This window comes from Arachis stenosperma, chromosome 3 (genome assembly GCF_014773155.1).
Source record: "Arachis stenosperma cultivar V10309 chromosome 3, arast.V10309.gnm1.PFL2, whole genome shotgun sequence".
Lineage (NCBI taxonomy): Eukaryota > Viridiplantae > Streptophyta > Magnoliopsida > Fabales > Fabaceae > Arachis > Arachis stenosperma.
Genome location: NC_080379.1, coordinates 52,583,174 through 52,590,970, shown reverse-complemented (window position 1 = coordinate 52,590,970; position 7,797 = coordinate 52,583,174). Strand labels below are relative to the sequence as shown.

General features: G+C 40.4%; 1 non-coding gene across 1 annotated transcript; it reads left to right on the top strand.

Moving 5' to 3' along the window:
* The first annotated feature begins 379 nt into the window (after positions 1–379).
* LOC130971779 (small nucleolar RNA R71) lies at positions 380–483 on the top strand. The gene has a single exon (XR_009082989.1). It is a non-coding gene; the product is annotated as a small nucleolar RNA R71 (small nucleolar RNA).
* Positions 484–7,797: the final 7,314 nt, after the last annotated feature.

The following is a 7,797-nucleotide window of genomic DNA, read 5'->3' as shown; positions in this document are numbered from 1 at the left end:
TGATTGCCTTTGTTGGTTTCCCACATAGTTGGCCTCTTCCCAATCACCTCCTTCAATGCTTACTTCCTCTTGATCTTGTGTGTGTATTGCAGCCACTTGCTTTGAGTCCAATTTCCTTGTGAGCTCTGCTAGTTGCTTGGCAAACACCTTGTTTTGGGCTAGAATTGTATCAACATGGTTCAGCTCCATGACTCCCTTAGTGTTGTGTCTCTCTGAAGCATAGTAGTACTCATTCTCAGCCACTGTCTCAATCACTTCAATGGCTTCTTCCACAGTCTTTTTCCTGTTCAATGAACCTCCTGATGAATGGTCTACAGCCTTCCTTGATTCATAAGAAAGTCCATCATAGAAAATATGCAATTGCACCCACTCAGGGAACATGTTTGGTGGACATTTCCTTGTCAATTCTTTGAACCTCTCCCATGCCTCGTAGAGCGTCTCACCATCTTGTTGTCTAAAAGTCTGAACCTCAGATCGAAGCCTATTGACCTTTTGTGGGGGGTAGAAACGTGCCAGAAACTTGCTCTCCACCTCATCCCAAGTTGTTAGGCTGTCCCTTGGGAATGATTCCAGCCACTTAGCTGCCTTGTCCCTAAGTGAAAATGGGAACAAGAGCAGTTTATAGGCATCGTCCTGGACTTCATTGGACTTCACAGTGTCGCAAATTCTCAGGAATTTGGTGAGATGTTGGTTTGGATCTTCATTAGCACTCCCACCAAATGAACAATGGTTCTCCACCAGTGATATTAGCTGTGGTTTGAGTTCAAAATTGTTGGCCTGAATGGGTGGTTTCTGAATGCTGCTACCACAATTCCCAGAGGTTGGGTTTATGTATGAACCAAGAACCCTCCTCTCAGGAATGGCATTGTTTCCATCAGCCCTCTCATGGTTGTGAAATTCTCTATCCATGTTGAGATCTAGAGCTTCCTCAAAGTTGTCCTCAGATTCTCCTTCAGATTCTTCTTCTCTCAGTACTCTCTTCCCTCTTGCTTCCCTTCTAAGTCTATGAAGGGTCCTCTCTGGTTCGGTATATGGAGGAGTTGATGCCGCTCCTCTCCTACCTGTCATACAAGAACACACCACAAGCAACAAACAAGTGGAATACTCTTGGTTAATGGAAGAGTATGGTTAGAGCAGTGAGGAATTAATTCAAATAGTTAGTGGGTCAGTGAGTTAGTTGCTTGAAATTAAAGGCATAAAGAAAGAAAAGCAAATAACAGAGTGCAGAAATTAAAATTCAGCAAGTAACTTGAACTAAATTAACAAAACAAGAAAAATGCTCAATCTAGTTAACTTCCAATTTGAGAATTGTCAATCGAAAACCAATTCCCGGCAACGGCGCCATAAACTTGATGTGCTATAACTGGGTATAGCTACGATTTAGGAAATTGCACAAACGGCAAAATTCCTTCCGGCAAGTGCACCGGTTATCGTCAAGTAAAAACTCACAATAGAGTGAGGTCGAATCCCACAAGGATTGGTTGAATGAGCAATTCGAACTAGAAGTTTGGTTAGTTGAGCGGAATCAAGAATTGGAGGTGAATTGCATAAAGTAAATTTGGCGGGAAATGTAAATTGCAAGGAATGGAAATGACAGAATCTTAAATTGCAAGAATGAAAGTGCGAGAAATTAAATTGCTGAAATTAAAAGGGAATTGGGGTGATTGCATGAATTGAAAGTGCAGAATGTAAATAGAAAGTGTAGATCAGAGATGGGGAGTTCATTGGTGTTAGGAGATATTGAGATCTCCGAATCAAAACATTTTATCTCTTCCTCAACCAATGCATTCATTGAATTTTGCTTGGCAATCTTATATGATTGGATCCCAATCCCTTGGCTCACCAATTCTCTCTAAAACAAACAAATTCCCAATCCCTTGGTTTAAATGTTCATAAGAAGAGATGATGCTCGATCACTGATTATACCACACAGTTTCATGAACCACAATTTGGTAGGATTACATGTCACAATATCCATCCAAACCCCAATCCAATTCACTGTGAGAAAGCTTCTCTAGCATGAATCCATCATTCCTTTCCCAAGGTTCCGAAGGATTCCAATTATGGGTAGTTTCTTTCCCAAGACAACTACCCAATGGAATTAGATCGAGAAGCTTTCTAACAAAATTCAAGAGAAAAGATTGAAGAAGAAGATAAAAACTATTATTGATTCATTGAATTACAATAGAGCTCCCTAACCCAATGAAAGGGGTTTAGTGAGTCATAGCTCTGAATTCAATTCCAAAGAGTGAAAACTAGCAAAAATGATAAAAAGTTGCAGAGTGTAAAAAAGTGCTAACTAACTTAAATTCTATCCTATTTATACACTTTCTAAATTGAGCTTCTGTTGTGTTTCTTGGGCTTTAAGGCCTTTCCTTGAATTCCTTTTGCTTTAAGCTTATGGTCCATAATCCTTATGCGGCTGTGATCCAATTCTGTAACATTCATTGAGCAAACTTAGTGCTGAACAATTAATGACACAAGACTCAACAATTTGAAGTTCCAGACTCATCAACTCTTCAGGCCCAATCCCATAAACTATGATATTCAATTGGGTTTCATGCCATAATAAGTTTAAGTTAATCTTTGTGCTCAATTGCTAACTTAAACTTCAATATAATTGGCCCAGAAACCTTTTCAAATGGTGGTGTTTAAGTTTAAGTTTAAGTTTTAGTTTAAGGTTAAACTAAAACTTAAACGTGGAATTGGAAGAAAGTAACCCAGGGGTGTGCATTGTCGAGCACGTTTAACCTCCAGTTTGAGGTCAAATTGGAGGTTAAACTTGGAAATGAAGAAAGCAACCCCTGGAGGCGAAAAACCATCGAACACGTTTAACCTCCAGTTTGAGGTCAAACTGGAGGTTAAACTTGGAAATGAAGAACACGTTTAACCTCCCTTTCTTGAGTCGTCACTTTGTTCTCTTGTCAACCTTGCCAATTTGATGCCAAATATAGACTATTATACCTCGTTGGAAAGCTATGGATGTCAGCTTTCTAACGCAACTGGAAGCACCTCAATTGGATCTCTATAGCTCAAGTTATGCTCCATGGAAGGTGAAGAGGTCAGCTGGCCTGATTGCATGTTGGTACTATGCTCTTCTATGCACATTACGGGGCTGTTTTCTCCCTCAATTTTTAGTATCCACCATGCATGCCATATATTCTTGGAAAGCTCTAGATGTCTTCTTTCCAATGCATTTTGAATCACCTCATTTTGAGTTTTGTAGCTCAAGTTATTTATGTTTGAAGAAGGCATGGTCAAGCTGTTCCATATAACACGTTTAAGCTCCAGTTTAAGCTTAAACTGGAGCTTAAACGTGGAAATGCTCCTGGTTTTCCTACTTCTTGCGTTTAACCTCCAGTTTGAGGTCAAACTGGAGGTTAAACGTGGAATGCTTCTTGGTGAGAAAAGAAAGTGTCGAACACGTTTAACCTCCAGTTTGAGGTTAAACTGGAGGTTAAACGTGGAAATGCTTTTGTGCCTCCCTTAGTTCAATTCTCATTCTGGCGTTTAACCTCCAGTTTGAGGTCAAACTGGAGGTTAAACGTGGAATGCTCCTTAGTGCTCTTTCTCATTCTGGCGTTTAACTTCCAGTTTAAGGTTAAACTGGAGGTTAAACGCCAGTTACAGCATTTCCTCCTTTCTCATGATTCTGGCGTTTAAGCTCCAGTTTAACCTTAAACTGGAGCTTAAACGTCCCATTTGATATTCAAGCTTCCTTTATTGATTTTGTTGCTTCCTTGCCTAGCCTCTCTTCCCTGAAATCATCCAAACAATTGCATCAAAGTCTTGCAAAATTTCATGAGAAATCATCCATTCATAGCATTCAAGTAATATCACTAAAAACTCATGGAATTTGCATCAAAATCATAATGTTTGGATGATTCATTACTTTGTTGTTCATTTAACCATTCTTGGTTACTTTAAGCTCAAGAAAATGCATAAAACAACTAAAACTAACAGAAAAATGCTAGTGAAACTAGCCTAAGATGCCTTGGCATCAGAGAACCCTTCAATGGAAGAGGTGAATTACTTAGGAGAACCCTATGGAAACACCTATAATTCTTCATGGAGAAATCACCCAAATTTCTCATGGAAGGATCAACAGAGACCTCAACAAGGTTTCAACAACAATAATGGTGGAAGAAACAGGTTTAGCAATGGCAAGCCTTTTCCATCATCTTCCCAGCAACAGACAGAGAATTCTAAGCAGAACCCCTCTGACTTAGCAACTATGGTCTCTGATCTAATCAACACCACTCAAAGTTTCATGACTGAAACAAGGTCCTCCATCAGGAATTTGGAGGCACAAGTGGGACAACTGAGCAAGAAAATTACTGAACTCCCTCCTAGTACTCTTCCAAGCAACACAGAAGAAAATCCAAAAGGAGAGTGCAAGGCCATCAACATGGCCGAATTTGGAGAGGAAGGAGAGGAAGTGAACGCCACTGAGGAAGACCTCAGTGGGCGTGCACTGACCTCCAATGAGTTCCCTAATGAGGAACCATGGGAATCTGAGGCTCAAAATGAGACCATAGAGATTCCATTGGACTTACTTCTGCCATTCATGAGTTCTGATGAGTATTCTTCCTCTGAAGAGGATGAGTATGTCACTGAAGAGCAAGTTGCTAAATACCTTGGAGCAATCATGAAGCTAAATGACAAGATATTTGGAAATGAGACTTGGGAGAATGAACCCCCTTTGCTCACCAAAGAACTGGATGACTTGTCTAGGCAGAAATTACCTCAAAAGAGACAAGATCCTGGGAAGTTTTCAATACCTTGTACCATATGCACCATGACCTTCAAGAAGGCTCTGTGTGACTTAGGGTCAAGTGTAAACCTCATGCCTCTCTCTGTAATGGAGAAGCTAGGGATCTTTGAGGTGCAAGCTGCAAAAATCTCATTAGAGATGGCAGACAACTCAAGAAAACAAGCTCATGGACTTGTAGAGGATGTTTTGGTGAAGATTGAAGACCACTACATCCCTACTGATTTCATAGTCCTAGAGACTGGGAAGTGCATGGATGAAACCATCATCCTTGGCAGACCCTTCCTAGCCACAGCTAAGGCTGTGATTGATGTTGATAGAGGCGAACTGATCATTCAAGTGAATGAAGAATCCTTTATGTTTAAGGCTCAAGGATATCCCTCTGTCACCATGGAGAGGAAGCATGAAGAGCTTCTCTCAAATCAGAGTCAAAAAGAGCCCCCACAGTCAAACTTTAGGTTTGGTGTTGGGAGGCCACAACCAAACTCTAAGTTTGGTGTTGAACCCCCACATTCAAACTCTAAGTTTGGTGTTGGGAGGTTCCAGCATTGCTCTGAGAAAATGTGAGGCTCCATGAGAGCCCTCTGTCAAGCTACTAACATTAAAGAAGCGCTTGTTGGGAGGCAACCCAATGTTATATTTTATCTATTTTCTTTTGTTATTTTATGTTTTTTGTAGGTTGATGATCATGAGAAGTCACAAAATCAATTGAAAAAGCAAAAACAGAATGAAAAACAGGAAGAAAAACAGCACACCCTGGAGGAAGAACTTACTGGCGTTTAAACGCTAGTAAGGCTAGCAGATGGGCGTTTAACGCCCAGTCTGGCACCATTCTGGGCGTTTAACGCCAGAAAGGGGCACCAGACTGGCGTTAAACGCCAGGAAAGGGCAAGAACCTGGCGTTAAACGCCAGAAATGGGCACCAGCCCGGCGTTTAACGCCAGAATTGGCCCAAAACGCATTTTTGCATGCCATTTGGTGCAGGGATGACTTTTCCTTGACACCACAGGATCTATGGACCCCACAGGATCCCCACCAACCCCACCACTTCTCCCCCTCTTTGGCCGAACACAAAAGCCATTCCCTTCTTCCTCATTTCTTCTTCTTCTACTCTCTTCTTTCTTCTTTTGCTCGAGGACGAGCAAACCTTTTAAGTTTGGTGTGGTAAAAGCATTGCTTTTTGTTTTCCATAACCATTTATGGCATCCAAGGCCGGAGAAACCTCTAGAAAGAGGAAAAGGAAGGCAAAAGCTTCTACCTCCGAGTCATGAGAGATGGAGAGATTCATCTCAAGGGTGCATCAAGACCACTTCTATGAAGTTGTGGCCATGAAGAAGGGTCAACTTTGATCAAAAGGTTGGACCAAGTCCTCATAGATATCTGTGAAGAGGACGCCCAATGGAAGAGAAATTCAAGAGGGAAGCCGGTTCAACTGAGAAGGCATGACCTCAAGCCCATCACTAAGAAAAGGATGGAGCAATCAAGAGACCCCTCTCATCATAAGAGAGGAGCAACAAAGACAAGGAAGAGACATTGAGGAGCTCAAGCACTCCATAGGATCTTCAAGAGGAAGAACAAGCCGCCATCACTAAGGTGGACCCGTTCTTTAATTTCCTTGCTCTTTTGTTTTTCGAATTTCTATGCTTATGTTTATCTATGTTTGTGTCTTATGATCATTAGTGTCTTAGTGTCTATGCCTTAAAGTTATGAATGTCCTATGAATCCATCACCTTTCTTAAATGAAAACTGTTTTTAATCACAAAAGAACAAGAAGTACAGGATCTCAAATTCATCTTTAAAACTAGCTTAATTAGTTTGATGTGGTGACAATACTTTTTGTTTTCTGAATGTATGCTTGAACAGTGCATATGTCTTTTGAATTTGTTGTTCATGAATGTTAAAATTGTTGGCTCTTGAAAGAATGATGAAAAAGGAGACATGTTACTGAGGATCTGAAAAATCATAAAAATGATTCTTGAAGCAAGAAAAAGCAGTGAATACAAAAAAAAAAGAGGCGAAAAAAAGAAAAAAAAACGAAAAAGAAAAAGAAAAAGAAGGAGAAAAAGAAAGAAAAAAGAAAGAAATAAAGTTGTGATCCAAGGCAAAAAGAGTGTGCTTAAGAACCCTGGACACCTCTAATTGGGGACTTTAGCAAAGCTGAGTCACAATCTGAAAAGGTTCACCCAATTATGTGTCTGTGGCATGTATGTATCCGGTGGTAATACTGGAAGACAGAGTACTTTGGGCCACGGCCAAGACTCAATAAGTAGCTGTGTTCAAGAATCATCATACTTAACTAGGTGAATTAATAACATTATCTGGATTCTGAGTTCCTAAAGAAGCCAATCATTCTGAATTTCAAAGGATAAAGTGAGATGCCAAAACTGTTTGGAGGCAAAAAGCTACTAGTCCCGCTCATCTAATTTGGAGCTAAGTTTCATTGATAATTTGGAGTCTATAGTATATTCTCTTCTTTTTATCTTATTTGATTTTCAGTTGCTTGGGGACAAGCAACAATTTAAGTTTGGTGTTGTGATGAGCGGATAATTTGTACCCTTTTTGGCATTGTTTTTAGTATGTTTTTAGTAGTTTTAGTTAAGTTCTTAGTATATTTTTATTAGTTTTTAGTTAAAATTCACTTTTCTGGACTTTACTATGAGTTTGTGTATTTTTCTGTGATTTCAGGTATTTTCTGGCTGAAATTGAGGGACCTGAGCAAAAATTTGATCCAGAGACTAAAAAGGACTGCAGATGCTGTTGGATTCTGACCTCCCTGCACTCAAAGTGGATTTTCTGGAGCTACAGAAGCCCAATTGGCGCGCTTTCAACGGCATTGGAAAGTAGACATCCTGGGCTTTCCAGCAATATATGATAGTCCATACTTTGCCCAAGATTTGATGGTCCAAACCGGCGTTCAAAGTCACCCTCAGGAATTCCAGCGTTAAACGCCGGAACTGGCACCTAAATGGGAGTTAAACGCCCAAACTGGCATAAAAGCTGGCGTTTAACTCCAAGAAGAGTCTCTA